This window comes from Canis lupus, chromosome 12 (assembly GCF_048164855.1).
Source record: "Canis lupus baileyi chromosome 12, mCanLup2.hap1, whole genome shotgun sequence".
NCBI lineage: Eukaryota > Metazoa > Chordata > Mammalia > Carnivora > Canidae > Canis > Canis lupus.
Genome location: NC_132849.1, coordinates 55,278,356 through 55,294,373, shown reverse-complemented (window position 1 = coordinate 55,294,373; position 16,018 = coordinate 55,278,356). Strand labels below are relative to the sequence as shown.

Genomic DNA, 16,018 nt, shown 5'->3' with positions numbered 1-16,018 from the left:
AAAGTAGATGGAAGGAACGACAGATGAAGGAAAGAAGGAAGAAAGGAAGGATTCAATTGCGAAGAATTCTCATTCATTTTTGAGAGGAATGCAAAATCATATAGCAATTTTGGAAAAGAGTTTGGCAGTTTCTTATAAAGTTAAACATAGTCTTATATGATCTAGCAATGAATTCTTAGATATTTGCCCAATTGTTTTGAGTAGTTAAGGCCACTCAAAAATCTGGAATTCGTGTTTATTACAACTTTATTAATAATCACCAAAACTAGAGCAACCAAAATGTTCTCAATAGATGAATAGCTAAACACACTGTAGCACAACTATAAACTGCAATCATATTCATTGATAAAAAGGAATAAGGAATGTGCTGCTAATCCATGCAAAGTCACAGTGAGACTTAAAAGAACATTACTGAGTGATATTAGCCAGTAAATCGGCTCCATGCTATATGACCTCATTTATTTGACAATCTGGAAAGGGAAACTATAGCAACATTAAACATACCAGTGGTTGTCATGAGTTTAGATTTGGGGGAATTAATCCCTGGGTGGCGCAGCGGTTTGGCGCCTGCCTTTGGCCCAGGGCGCGATCCTGGAGACCCGGGATTGAATCCCACGTCGGGCTCCCGGTGCATGGAGCCTGCTTCCCCCTCTGCCTGTGTCTCTGCCTCTCTGTCTCTCTCTCTCTGTGACTATCATAAATAAATAAAAATTAAAAGAAAAAAAAGTTTTAGATTTGGGGGAATTAGGGCATCTGAGTGGCTCAGTAGTTTAGCATCTACCTTTGGCTCAATTTGTGATTCCAGAATCCTGGGATCCAGTCAATATTGGGCTCCCTGCAGGGAGCCTGCTTATCCCTCTACTTCTCTCTCTCTCTCTCTCTCTCTCTCTGTGTGTGTGTGTGTGTGTGTCTCATGAATAAATAAATAAAAACTTAATAAAAGGTTTTGGGGAATTGAACAGGTGGAGCATAAGGGATGGTTAAGGCAGTGAAACTTTCTTTAGGATACTGTAATGGTTGCCACATGACACTAAATTTGACAAATCTCATAGAACTTTACAGTATAAAGGGTGAAAACTAATATATGAAAATTAAATATAGACACAGAAATATACTTTATGTGATGTTTGGGGAATTCCTGAATGGGATGTGAGAAAAGAAACTGATTGAATTCAAAAATATGAATCAACCTCACTTAAGGGAGTGGGGGAAAGAGATGCTCACTTGTGAACTGCTGGAACGCAATGGAGTCTGTATAACTAAAGGTCAAAGAAAGAGTACATCAGCACTGTACTCTCATAGTGTGCCAGTGTGCACTGGGTCAGGCTAACAATTTCGAAACCACTACACATGTATACCAGAATTAAACAATTAAGAGCTGAGCGGTGGAAGATATGTTTCTCAGTCTTGGATTAGGAGACTACAAATAATTGAAGAGTTGAATGAGCCCTGGGGTAATGATGGTACTCGGTTAAAGTTCAAGACATCAGTAAGATGATGTGAAGTGAAAATATTTAAAACGTTGAAAGAAAAAAATTAAAATTCTGTATTCAACAACAACCCTGTAAATTAGGTACTGTTATCATCCACATTTTACAGATGAAGAAATTGAGGCATGATGAGAGTAAGTAACTTTTCCTAAAGTTACATAATTCGTGATAGAACTGGAGTCTGAACCCAGGCCTATGTCTGGAGTCCGTATTCTTCTCCATTATGCTACACTGGTTACCTTTCCACTTATTTTTTATCACAACATCTTTATATTTTTACAGCACCTGGTTGTTTCTGTGGCTGTCTTGATGACTAGGAGTTGAGCAAAAGATCAGATAATCTTTATTAATTAATGAAAGAATGGATGAATACAGATACAATTTTGACATAATGATAGCTGTCCTTGGTTGCTTGGGAGCTGAAGTTACCACATGAGTTGTTAGAAACTAATTCAAATCCGCCTAAAAAAATGATAGGATGATTTTTATGTCATCTAGCCTGTAGTTACTTAACAGTATACTAAAGGATTTTTTCAATCAAACCAGTAAGGTTTTGCTGAGCATTTGTTATGTAGCTCACATTGTACTCGGCACAGAGGGAAACATTTGATGATGACTCCATTGTAGTCCAACCATGAAGCTGTAGAAACAAGCTCTACTACTGGGAATCTGTGAGGTAAGAGGACAAGATAAAATTTGCTCTAAGTTGTACATCACTGACTGTAAATATGTGAAAAGGCAGGGAAACATTTACACATGATGAGTTTGTCTGGGGGAAATTCTCATACAGTATTCTTTGAGGGACAGACTTTCACCTATGATATATTCATCAGCTAGCCTACCCTTTCTAGGAGAACACATATGTCATTGTTGATTGATTTCATAAATGAGTGGAGTTGTTTTATGATTGAAAGTATTTCGGTCTGAAAAGCATTTCAGCAAATGGAAATGAGGAGGTCTTACCCTGGCCAGGAATTTGGGAGGTGATGGAAAAACAGAGATGAGCAAAGGTGGATTCCTTAGATTCAGAATGCTGATGGCCAACCCATGAATACAGACCCAAAGAAGGAAAAGAGAGTGTTCAAATTATTTACCATACTGTATTAGAGATGGGTAGGAGGTGTGGATTGAAAAGCAGATTTCCCTTGAAGGCTAAGCTTGAGGGTCTCTCATTTGAAAGTGTCACTTCTAAAGTTCAGCAGATTCTCCTCTAGGAACATGGGATAAAGCACTGCATTGTCCACTCACTAATAGCTTAGGGCTCCCTGAGCCCAGTTTTTACACTCTAGGCCAGTTGTTCTCAACTAAGCAAAGCCTGGAGACAGTTTTTAATAGAGTGACTGGGGCCAGAGGGTGGTCCTGGCATCTGGTGGTAGAGGCCAGTGATCCGCCACAAGATCCACAATACAAAGGACAGCCTCCTGGCCCAGGGCACAATCCTGGAGACCCGGGATCGAATCCCATGTCGGGCTCCCGGTGCATGGAGCCTGCTTCTCCCTCTGCCTGTGTCTCTGCCTTTCTCTCTCTCTGTGTGACTATCATAAATAAGTAAAAAAATTAAAAAAAAAAAAAAAGGACAGCCTCCTGCAACAAAGAATTGTTGGATTCACAATGTCAGTAGTGCTCTGGTACAGGGATTGTGGGTGAGGGCAGCAGGCTGTCAACATACCCTCATTACCCAGAACCTAACTTTGATCCTGATAATAAGAATGTGAACAAACTCTGCTCAGCTCCTCAGAGGGGGAGAAGAAGGTAGGGTAATTTAGCAACTGTCAATGAAGAGAACCTGGCCACAGACCAGCTACTTGATGCAGCTGTCCTACCCCACCCCAAAAGAATGTGAGTCTATATTTATTTTCTACCCAACTTTTTCCTTAATTCGATCTCTCTGATTTCACCTGTCCCTATTTACTTGATCCTCCATTCAATTCCACTACTCTATACCCTTCCTTCATTCCTTGTATTGACTCTGATATTCCAAATCCAATAAAATATATTCCAAAAATTTACATTGTTTTAGAAAAGGTAATTATTTTAGAGAAGGTAATTAATTTCTAGATAAATTCTCCTAATTCTCATTTGAAACATTCATCACTTTTACATATTTATTCGATTTAATAATCCATTTCATTGAAAATACAATTTTGTTAAACCAGAAATTCCTCTCTTGCTTTGGCTTAATGTCAAAGTATCAACCAACATTTGAACCTCCAAAGCAGATGAAAGCTATCTGTTGTTGAATAATTACTACTGCTTCAGCTGTATTAGCAAACCTTTCTTTTTATTTCTATGTTCACTTTTGAAACGTATTAGGTGTTTGAATTTTTAAAGAATTGAGTAGGCCTATAACCCAAGATTTTATGAGGATTTATAACTCTACATTTCATTAAATATATGTCTGGAACTAGTGCTTTAATAGGAAAAAATAGTCTTTAGAATTGTGAAAGGTAGCAATACATTTGATGGTCAAAATAAAGTACGAAAGAAAAATGAATGAAAATTCTATTAACATATCAAAAATGTTTTTGAAAGCATAAAATAATAGAAGTACATTTTTTTTTAGCACCAAGGAATTGCTGTGTTAGTTTCATCTCCTTGAGAAATTTATCTTTAGGAGATAAATTACATCACTTCTAATAAGAAGAAGGACATATAACATGAATGAAATTGAAAAAAGAGGGAGAAGGTAAAAGAAGTAGTGATGAAAATGAGAAATGGGACAAATTAAGAGGGTTGAGAAGGTGGGGGAGGTGCAGGAGCAGCAGAGTGACCCCTGGGAACCCAACTGGCCTGCTGTTTTCAAAATCGACCAAAGCAGGCTTAGCGTACTATGTGAGATTTGTTAAATCTTGTTGAGAATAAGTTTTGTCTCTTCCTACTGAGTTAAGGCCTTCAAACCTATAATATAGTACAGATTAAGAATTAATGTTAGACATTTTCTTGTCTAGGAGCATTATTACACTTAATAGCTCTCATTAAGAAGCCAGAGCTGAGTCATTTGAGTACAGATCAGAATAACATTTATGCTTTTGCATCTAGACCTATTTCAGATTAAGTACTACTGACCAGCCCTCTAGGATATCATTTGGGCCTCATTTTTTTTTTTCCTCAAGATGTACATTTATTTAGAGAGAAATTTTCCCATTGACATGTGAGAGTTGTATGTTTTTGTCTGTCTGTACTTACATTCTTTTTTTTTTTTTAAGATTTATTTATTTATGAGAGACAGAGAGTTGAGGGAGAGGCAGAGAAAGGAGGAGACAAAGAGTCAGAAGCTTTAACCAACTGAGGTACTCAGGCACTGTTGTGCTTATATTCTTATTGGAAACCTTTCTATTGTCATGGTAAAGAGTTTTGAAATCTATAAACCCATATTGTCAAAACATTACTTTGAAGTTATTAATAAACTCAATGTAATTCTTAGAAATGATTGCCCTCAAAAGTTATCTTCCATATTAAGTATTTTCTTTGGAAAAATATTGTAAAATTCAATTTATTTTGAAATATAGACCACTATGTTAAAATAACTGTTTATCAAATAATCATCAAATAACTAACCAAAAAACAAACTAACAAACAAAACCCCAAATATGAGACTTTTAAAGTAAGCATTATCTCAGGAAAACCTTCCCAGATTAAATTTGCTGTTGCTGTTGCTTTTTTGGTTTTAAGTAATTCTCATAGGTTTAATTAAATATTTACTGCATGTTTATTTAACTAATGTCTGTATGCCCCTACCAGATAATACTTCCAGAAGGCAAAGTATGTGTCACTTTTATGTCTAGTGATTGACGTATCACAATGGCCTGATATATTTGTGAATATATTGTGAATGACAGGCAGGTCTAGCATGAACTCTGAGAAGGTGGACAGCTTGTGTTGTGTCACACAGCCTGCTATCCTGGCCATGGTGACCCAAGTATTAAATTCTGTACTGAAACATCTTCAAAGTTCTCACTCTCTATTTCACTTGATGATACCACAATAAATTTAGGACAGACATATTTATCACCCATATCCTCAGTCTCTCTCTTTCTACTAATGAGGAAGCATTACATGTAAATATAAAGTGATGATGTGTTTACAGTCAAACCTCCTTTGATTAAAATTAATAAAGAGAGAAGGCTGGCTATGAGGTAGGATTCTCACTAGCTTTTGTATTCCTTTTCTAAATGTATCTCCCCAGTGTTCAGCAGGCTTTATCTTGCTAAATGTTAGAAGATTATGCTAATTAATAAACAAGTGAAGACAGCAGAAGGGATGAACAGAACATTAATTTATCCTGCTTAAGGCTTTAAATAAAATCTTCTCAGACCATGAGGGGAAAAAATAACTTGGACAGCTTTTTAATAACACACAGCTATTAATTAATATTTTCTTATGAATTATCTTTCCCCAACTCCATGAGAAGAGCCATTTGAAATTTAATATTTTTCCAAAAAAGCCACAAGAAATTGCCATGCCCAGTTCTCCAGAACAAGAGCATTTTATGTTTTATTTTATTTCATCTTGTTTTAAGCTCGGTGGGTTAGAATTTGTTAGCTCATTGGATTGTAAAATATACCTCTGTAGCAAACTATTATTGAAGTGCTTTGTCATTGAAGCATAGAAGTTGGCATCCTGTAGGATTATCCTGCTAGTGATTTCATATGCAGGGCCCACTGGAGCTGTGTCTATTTGTTCTGCTGACAAGCCACAGAGTCTAAACTTTTAAAAGAATTGAGTTATGTTTAACAACATCCCTGCATTTTTCCTAAAAAGAAATGAAATATTTAGAGAAGGTCGACAGTTTTAGGAAGAAGAAAAGAACTGTCACTGGCGGCCACTGTTTTCCCAGCATGAGGTGCCCAGCTGAAGTGATACACTGTTTATCTAAGGGACTGTCAGCAGACATGTTGTGGATTCGATAAAATTTATAAAATCTATAGTGTTGACTTGCCAGAGAAAGAAGTCCTTTTACTTCCTTACAGAAACCTGCACAAGAATACAGATTGTTGCACAGCTGATTGCTATCTGTGCCACAGATGAACAAAAAGGATAGGGCCGACCGTGGGGAGCTTCTGGATACTCAGACACCCTGACAACAAGGTGGTTATGGGGGTCTGAGCCAGAGGCCACAGAGGAAAAACCAAGTGTTGAAAAGTCAGGGAATTATCCCCATTGAGAGAAAGAGAGAAAAACAGAATTCATTATAGCTTGAAAGAAAGAAGGTAGAATGGACACCTCATCTTCAAGGAGAAGCAATATTGCTTAGGGAAAAATGAGCAGTGGCCTTTTCTGTCAACTGAGAACGTTAGAGGTTTACCAAGAAGGATTTAGGTTAAGCCTTGAAAGGCCACTTATGCTGCCCAGTAGGAACTCGTGTCATCGAATACAACTTCAGATTTTCCTTGTCAAGATATTTATTATTCTGAAATATGTGCATTCATGAGCTCTACCCAAAACTACAAATTTGTTTTCAAGTGACTTTCAAGTGTTGAACTCTGTGTCCTAGATTCCCCGAGGAGAGGGCTTATGAATGGGGTCAAGCCAACAGCCTGTAATTTTCTATGCTTCCAAACACTTGCCTAAATTACAACTTCATGGAGTCAAAAATCCCAATAAAAAGTCATGACATTGGAGTCACTTGATGGGTGATACCCAGAGTTCTCAGAATAAAATAGGCACCTATGTATTTTAATACTTTCAGGACAAATCTCAAATTAATTTAATTACATTCAGTGTCTGTTTATAAAGAGCTCATTTCAAATTCTTGGTAAAGCTTTCCTTCAACAGTATACCACTAGTGGCTAAGTTTTGAAGGAGTCAAAAATTATCTGTGGACTTTCAACTGCGCAGGGCACCCCTCACCCTTGCATTGTTTGAAGGTCAACTGTACTCAAAATACCCAAAGATGTGTTTTTTGAAATGCTTAATCAAATAGAAAAATCAGACTATGAATTCAAAATAAGAGAATTCATAACTTAATAATACTTCAATAGAAACAAGAGATTTCCAAGTGTAGTGATTTTAAAAATAAAGAAAAATGTGATCAATTGAAACTCACACTTAAATAACTTATATACTTAACATATCCAGTTGACTACACTGACACCTTCCCTGGTAATAACCAAAAAATAAAACCAACTAATACACATATTTCTTTCATCCGTGCATGACATAGTAGGGAAAGAAACAATTACTCTGGAAAGAAAACTAGCAATAACTGTATCATCGCCTTGATGCGAGAAATCCTTTCAGACACTTTGGCCCTGAGCAGTGAAGAAAAACAGAAGTTGATTTTCTTCTGGGATTTTTGCAACCACGCCCCAGCCCTGAAGGAAGTTTATAGCTCAACAGAAACTACTTCAACCCAAAGAGCTGCAAGACACTAGTTTAAAATTCTAAGTCATGGTTCTATTGTGATTGTGGAAACCTCTTGAAGAAGCAAAAAGAAACTTTTTTTAGGAGGAGTTTTTACCTGAGGTCAAATAATTCAAGTAATTTCCATATATAAATGCCCACAAAAATGCACATTTCACATTAAAATAGAAAATACACAAAGTGATGCTATCATTAGTAATTACAAAAGTTAATGCGGGGGGCACCTTGGTGGCTCAGTGGGTTCAGGGCTCAACTCTTGATTTTGGTGCAGGTCATGATCTCAGAGTCCTGAGATGGAGCCCCACATAGGACTCCCTACTCAGCAGCCGGAGGGGGGGGGGGGGTGGTCAGCTTCTCTCCTTCTCCCTCTGCCCCTCCCCCTGGCTCAGGAGCTCATGCTCACTCTCTCTCTCTCTCAAATAAATAAATCTTTAAAAATTAATACAAGAATAAGCCTCAAAATCATTAAATTATGGTATGATAAAAATAGCACCTCAGATATTTTAATAGGTTCCTAGAAATACAGCAAAGGCATACAAATTTGAACAAGGAAAATTTCAAATTCTTTCAAATAGAAAAAGGCTGGGGCGGGGGGTGGGGGGCGAGTGTTTCTGTGTGCCACTACTGGCTCCTTGTTTGGGGAAAGAAAAGGGACAGAGAAATGGGGACTGATGAATTGCTGTGATGGTTAATTTTATGTGTTCACTTGGCCAGTCCACGGTACCCACATATTTGATCAAATACCAGTCTAGATGTTGCTGTGAAGGTATTTTTACATGAGATTCACATGTAATCTGATTATCCTCCATATGTGCCTGGACCTCGTCCAACCATTTGAAGTCTATAGAGAAAAAGACTGAGGGACCCCAAGGAAGAGCCGGTCATGTCTCCACAGGACTTCTGACCTCCAGCTGTGGCATCAACACTTCCCTGAGTTTCTGGCCTGTCTGACCTGTAAGTTTGGATTTACCAATCCCCAAAATCATAAAAACCAATTTCTTAATATAAATCTCTCCCTCCTCCCTGGCTCCACATCTCCTTGTCCACTCCCGTCTCTCCCCCTGCATGCCTACAGAGTGACCACCCTGACAGCTCAAACGCTACCTCTAATACGACTGTTTATGTAAGGGACTGTCCTATTCACCTTACCCTGAAAAACTAAGAATTCAGAGAAGCTCAGCTTATCAGCCTACTTTCTACTCATTTAGAAAACATCAAAAGTTAAAGGTAAATCAGCATCTTAAAGGCGGAAAGGACCCAACAAAAATTGACTCCCTGAACTTAACTTGAAGAAAACAGGAGAGCAGGCAAGATCATAAAACAAATAATAACCATACAACAACTGTAACAATGATGACAACACAACTGTCTGGTATAACTGTACACTTAGAACCCAGGTGATGTTGTAAAGAGACATGACGGTTCCTAAAGAGAAGTGCTGCTACGTAAATGACTTAATGAGGATTGGCTGAATGAATGGCTCTGTGTGCAAGGGGGTTGTGTGTGTGGGGGGTGTATGACTGTGTATGGGGGGTTGTGTGTGTGTGTGTGTGACTGTGGGGCATGTGCCTGGTTGTGTGTGGGTGTGGGTGTGTGGCTGTGGGGGGTGTGGCGATGTGTTGGAGTGTGAAGGGGGGCATGGGTGTGAAAGACAGACACACAGAGAAAAATAGGGCAGAGAAAGAGACAGTGAACGTGAGACAGAGACAGGGGAGATGTGCTGACAAATCACATGGAAGATCCTGAAAGCACTGATACCCTGGAGCATCAGCTGAATTAATGATTATGCCACAACCCAAAGTAAAAAGGAAATGAGGTAAGGATTTTAGTAAAATACTAATACTTTGAGAAACCTTAACTAGTGATTTGACGTTGCAACTGCTTCACAGCTAAAATTCTTACTGAATTTGAAATGTTCTTTGTTATTGTTGTCCTGATTCCAGTGCGATTCAGGGACTAGAGCAGGATTAAATGGCTTTACTCTGCCATCACTTGATTAGAAATTACGGACTGAAGATTCCATTCCCCTAATATATTAACATTATACAAATATTGATCTTACTCTATTCCATCAGTCTTTCTTTGTGTATCAGTATCACCATTTTGAAACCTATGATGCATTGTTTCACTTTTGCAGTTTGTCTTATTCTTTTTTTTATTTTTTTAATTTTAATTTTAATTTAGTTTTTTTTTTTTTTTTTTAGTTTGTCTTAATCTTATTTTTTTTTTTGCAAAAAGTCTCTGATTATGCTCATACTGTACCCGAAGATGAATTTTAGGATTCTTTTCACTACTCCACAAAACAGCCCTGCCTGCTGGGACATGGATGCAGAGTGACCGAATTGTTGCCATATCTATTTTTCTTTGAGGGGATGCCTAATAATTTCCATCTCTGGCTCAATTTAAATGAAGATAATTCTGAATTTTTTCTTATACTTTTCAGGTTCACTTGAAGTAATTGGCCTTTGTCCTTTAAGTGTGTTTTTTAAAAGGCCACCCATTAGTTCATGAGTTAGTAAGTGTCACATGTTTGGCCTCTGTCTGGCCCTGTAGCTTTTCTGTCTTGCTTCTTTCCAAATGAAGTACTCTGCTCTCTAACTTGGTAATTCTGTGTTTGCCTCTCTGTTTTGTATTCTGCGGCAGGCTTGTGTTGGGAAAGTGTTACTATAATTTGCTCCTTTTGATAAAACTAACTTTCTTGTTGATGTTTAAGCTGAAAAAGCTTTCCTTTGCCGTGCCGAAGCAGAAATGCTTTTATCTTCATGTATGGCATCACTGAGCATCTCCTCTGACTGCAAGAGTTCAGAGATGTGCTTTATCATTTATCATTTCATACTCACCACTGAGAATCAGATTTATTTCCAATGACATTGACAGTAAACGAAAGGTAGCAAGGCCATGCAGTTTTAGGGTCATACTCCTCTGAACATTGATTTGGACAATTTCCTCTTGAGGCATACAGTTGGGTATTAGTGTTATGTTCATGTTACGTTTACCGTTCTTTTTTTTTTTTTAATTGAAGTTCGATTTGAACTTGTTCTTTCATTCCTACAAGCGTTCATTAATTAGCTATAACCTTCCAGGTGTTAGATCATTGCAAAAGATGGAAACATTTAGAAACTGTGGTTCTTATTCTGAAACAGCTCAGTCTATTATGATAATAGACAAATAAACCAGAATTTTAGAGCGTTGGGTAAACATTATGATATGTACTATGAAAGCAGGTAACATGGGAAGAGGTTGCATGGGGGAAAGGACCAAACTCTGATTAGTGTGTGTTCGGGGGAAGCATGCTTTCGAATACTGTGACTGAACCAAATCTTGCAGGATGAGAAATTAGTCAGCCAGTGCATGGGTAAAAGGCATTCCTACAGTGAAGATCACATGCATTTGGAAACAAATGGGAGGAAGCAGAATCCATTCAGATTTTCAGTGCATTTCTCTAAGACTTAAGTACATGGTATAAGGTAAATGAAGTAAGAACTGTGGCCGGTGAAGAAAATAGATCATAGAGTTACAAGCAAAACAGTTTACAAAATAAACTATATAACCTTTATGTAAAGGTTGCCATAAAGGACAAACGAGTGAAATACTTTTTACATTACAGTGATTGGAATAAAAATTGGGATTGAGTGGGTTCTAGAAAGCAGGGTATTCAAATATATGGACACCAATCTATGGAAACAGTGTGAACTTCAAACAGCCAGTCAGGAAGTGCCCAGGTGGCTCAGTAGGCTAAGCATCTGCCTTCAGCTCAGGTCATGACCCTGGGGTCCTGCGATCAAACCCCACATGCGGTTCCCTACTCAGTGGGAGACCTGCTTCTCCCTCTCCCTCTGCACTCCCCCTGCTTGTGCTCTCTCACACTCTCTGTCTCTCAAATAAATAAATAAAATCTTTTTTTTTTTTTTTTTTTTTTTTTTAGCAAAACAAAAAACAAACAGCCAGTCAGGAGCAGTATGCAAAAATTACAACGAGGCAGGCTGCCCCAAGAAAGAAGACTTCTGGTCTGCCAATAGACAAACGCTCAAGTAAAAGCCAAAAAGAGGGAACTGAAAAAGCTGGATAAGATAGTGGCAGACCAGGGAAACACCTCAGCCCCCTCACAAGTAAAAGGCCTCAATGGATCCCACTGCCCTTTAATTCATGAATAAAATTAAAATAAAAATTCCTAAGAACTAAAACCATGGCTTGTTGATGATTGGGACTTAACTACCAGGCAGCAACAGATCTTTTATCTTCCTGCCAAGAAGAATATGGATCCCATGCCCTGCAAATTACCAGAAATCTCAAGAAACACAGATAATAAGGAGTAATGCAGTTAATGAGGTTGTGGCACATATAAAGAAATATTTCAGAGAACTTTTGGGCACTCAAATACTCTACAACCTTGAGAGACCACAGGACACGGAGATCCTTGCAGATCATCCAGATGTACCCCTGACCCAGGTGTATGGAGCACCACATCTACTGAGATTATTTTTACGAATTGGAGCAATGTTGGCCTACACAACTCTGGATGAGAAAAGCGTTGTGTTATTACTGAATTACCCTCATGATTTCCTAAAATACCTGGCACAGAATTCTGCAACCCAGTTTAGTGCCAGAGATTATGAAGTGGCTCTTCTTGTGTACCATCGGGAGGCTGTGTGAGGTGACGCCCTGACACTTCCTTTGTTTGGATCTCTGAATACACATTTTTGTTCTTAGTCCTTCTCTTGGACAAATGATGTACTTTCAAAATGTTAGTGTATAACAACTGATGTTTGTTTTCTGCTTGATTTTAAACAGAGAAAATAAGAAGGATTATAGCTCCAAAAACAAAACAAAACAAAACAAAATAAACTATACACATGATTTCTTGATTCCAGAAAAACTAAAAGCACTTCAATGGCCATTTATGACGTATTGACACTTAAATAATCTTGGGAAGATTATGTATAAAAAGAGGTTACAAAACCTGCCTAAGAGTAGAAAGTAGAAAAATATTTACTTCATTAACAGATTTAAGGAAAGTGATCTCTGGAGTCAACTGTTTACACCGATCCTTCTGACTTCCTTCTCATGGGAATTTTAAATCTGTCACTCTCCCATTTCAGTCAAGCAAGACTATCGGTGATGTCATTCCTCAGGCTATCACTCTCTGCCTTCATAACCCGAAATTCAAGCTGCCTTTTAAGGACCAGTCCAGGACTTACTTGACACAAATCCTTCACTGAGTCTCAGAGCCATCTGTTTCTGTTCAGATCTGAAGTCTTATATCAGCCACTTCCTGTGACAGGGTTTTATTCATTTCTAGAAATCTTAACTTAAGCTTTGTTATAACTTGTTTGTTTTAAGGATTTATTTATTCAATTATTTATTTGAGAGAGAGAGAGAGAGAGCAGAGGGAGAGGGTGAAGCAGACTCTCCGCTGAGCAGGGAGCCCAATGTGGAACTCAATCACAGGTCTCTGGGATCATAACCTGAGCCAAAGGCAGATGCTTAACCAAGTCACTCAGGCAACTCTGTTACAGCTTCTTTTGATTTCTTAAAAATGTTTTATCTATCTAACTTATCTTTGAACACCTTCAAGCTGCCTTCAGGATATGCCTTGTTCTGCTAGCACATCTGACTATGCAGGGAACCTAAGATTGATTTTGTAGTATTAGAGGTTATGATACCAAGTGATATTGTGAAGGAAGACCACAAACAAGACTGCAACACTTGCCCTGTCGTACCACCTTCATCCAGGAAATGAAGTGATGTACACACTCGGTACTTTCAAACTTGGAAATATGTAACGGGTTGCCACTAGTCTTTTTTTTTTTTTTAACCACTTTATTGATGTATGATTGACATAAACAGTTGTACACATTTAATGTATACAACTTGATGAGTTTGCACATAAGTATACAACCGTAAAACCCACACCACAGTCTATGCCATAAACATATCCACCACCTCCAAAAGTTTCCTCCTGCTGTATGCTTTATTACTTTTTTGTGATAAGAACACTTGAGATCTGTCTCTGAACAAATTTTCAAGTATACAATGCAGTAGCATTGCCTACAGGCTCTATGCTGCCCAGCAGACCTCTAGGGCTTACACATCTTACATAACTGGCACTTTTATAAACTTTGATTGATACCTCTTCACTTCCTTCTCCCTCAAGCCCCTGGAAACCATGATTCGTACTCTCTGCCTCTATAGATTTAACTATTATAGATAACTCCTATTAATGATATCATGTCGTATTTTTCCTCCTATGTGCGACTCGTTTCCCTTAATGTACTGTTCTCCAGGTTTATCTATGTTGTAACAAGGGGCTGGATTTCCTTCTTTTTTAAGGCTGAATCATATTCCATTGTAAATGTATACCAGATTTTCTTTATCCACCTAATCACTGATGGATATTTAGGTTGCTTCCATGCATGGGCTGTTATAAATATTGCAGCAACCAACATGACAGCACATATATCTTGATGGGAAAATTCAATATTGCAGTTTTCTAAGTTTTCCAAAATGAATTTGACACAACTGCTGTTAGAAGTTCAATCGTTTCCTTCCAAAATTTATGTTGAAGTTCTCACTACCCTGCCCCTCCCAGACCTCGGAATGTGATTTCATTTGGAGGTAGGGTATTTAAAGAGGTATTAAGGTAAAGTGAGGCCATAGGGGCTGGCTCTCATCCAATATGACTGGTTTTCTGAGGAAATTAGGACACAGACACATACAGTGAGAAGACCATAAGAAGATAGAGAGAGATGATGGCCACCTATAAGCCAAGTAGAAAGACCTCAGAAGAAACCAACCCTGCCAACACCTTGATCCTAGACTTCTAGCTCCCAGGACTGTGAGAAAATAAATTTCTGTTAGTTAAACCAGCAGTCTCTGGTCCTTTGTTATGGCAACTCTAGAAAACTAATACAACTGCCTTCAAAACTCCAAAATTCTAAAACTTATTTCTAATATTTGTCAGGAAAAATAATATGGTAATCATCTGTTTAGTATATTATTGGTAGAATGCATTATACAAACTGCTTCACATGTAGCATATCCTAAAATTCTCAAAGTGACTGTATGAAATAGATTATTATTGTTATTATTATTATTATTAACATTTCTAGGCTCCAGGTAGATTAGGGAATAGCTGTAGATCACAAAGTAAAATTACAGAATTTAATGCCATCAGGCCTCTGCTTCAACTAATCACACTTTATACCAGAACTACCTAATTTCTGGAGAAGTGGAGGAAATTGATAATTTTGAATGAAGTCAATAGTCAAAATTGTTTTTTCAACAAGATGATTGAGGATGAGCATATCCTTCCAGATCAAGAAATACTATCAAGCTACATTATATGAAGTAGTTTTGTAACATGTTTTAGAAGTGGACAAATACCCAAATGAAATAGGCTATGATGTAGTGGTAAGTGATGTCTCCATATACAGAAATTTAAAATCTAAAATGCATTTAAAATACACAAGGAGAAATTAGGCATTCAAACAACTCTGGGGAAACTCCTAGGTCTGTAGGAAAAAATCCAAAAAGTTAAGCAGATATCAAAAATAAACTTAATTTTGTGTGGTTAGAACTAAATCCAAAGTGCAATTATCCCTCATCCAAACAGATGTATCAGGCATTCTTGAAAGCTACAAAACCCCTTGTCCCCTTTCTTTGATATAATTTCAGTTCCTCTCACCCCTTGGTCACTCCACTAATAACACATTCTGTTCTCTTAATTTTGCTTGCAACACATCTTACTCAGAAGAGAATACACCACCCGTTATGACTTTGCCAGTTCTGAATAGAGCAGAATATTATTGCAGTTGTTCCAGACAGTTTAGTTCTTGTAATGAACTTATGATAACATTAAATTTTTGTTGACAGCCATATCACACCAGTGAATCATACTGATTAACCCACAATTTGAAGTCTGCTCCATGTGAATTACCTGTAATCAAGTTTCCTCCAGCCATGCTTTACTGAGCCAGTGACCTCATCAAAGGAGAGAAAGAACATTGTCTCATAGGAATGTAAACTATTGAAATAATGTTACTACTTAGAAATCAGCTATTCTTTTCCTAAGTAATTTAATAAACTGTCTCTCAACAATTTAATATTTGTCTTACATCAATTTGAAGCTACAAAGTCTAGTAGCTTTGTAAAAAAAGTCTAGAGGT

The 16,018-nt window shown here is 37.7% G+C and overlaps 1 pseudogene; it reads left to right on the top strand.

Annotated features, from left to right (window-relative positions):
• Positions 1-9,268: 9,268 nt before the first annotated feature.
• Positions 9,269-12,506, top strand: LOC140600814 (mortality factor 4-like protein 1; annotated as a pseudogene).
• The last annotated feature ends 3,512 nt before the right edge of the window (positions 12,507-16,018 follow it).